This window comes from Penaeus monodon, chromosome 28 (genome assembly GCF_015228065.2).
Source record: "Penaeus monodon isolate SGIC_2016 chromosome 28, NSTDA_Pmon_1, whole genome shotgun sequence".
Lineage (NCBI taxonomy): Eukaryota > Metazoa > Arthropoda > Malacostraca > Decapoda > Penaeidae > Penaeus > Penaeus monodon.
Window position 1 is genome coordinate 29312627 of NC_051413.1, and position 656 is coordinate 29313282.

Genomic DNA, 656 nt, shown 5'->3' on the forward strand with positions numbered 1-656 from the left:
ACTTTGGCCTCATTACATCATCTTACTTTGCCAGCGCTCGTTTCTTTCCTAATAGCTCCTTGTCCCTCATTACGACGTGCTCTTAGACCACAGTACCTCATTAGATATTATTACATCTTCTCATTATATCCTCCACTATCTCCTTCGCAACGGAAAGGGGCCTCATACTTTCACCCGGGTTGCGCTACCTTCACGTCCGCCCTTGGCCTATAAAAGGAAATTCCAGTCGTTTCCATACGTAGATGTTCGGCGTCGGGAAGAGGGCGCGGAACAAGCATGGCGATAAATTAAATTCGGATAAAGCAACGGAATCTGAATATATATTGCAGATTTGTGGAACAAGTCTTTGCATCTACAGTGTTTCGGAGCTTGGGAGTGAAATGTGTACATGCAAACACAGACGCGAGCTCAGTCTGTGACGTACACGTACAGACACCCAATTAATGACGCATACTGACGCAAACGTTCTCACACACACGAGCAGTGACGTAATTTCACTCATATAATGCTGCAAAGGTTGTATTTTGGACTGTTATATTGCTGACTTACGTTCAAATTCCTTCACTGTGTGTTACACAAAAGAACAAAAACATACAAGGACAATTTGACTGAAGTCCTCACACTCTGCTATTGCTACTAGTATTATAATTACGAAA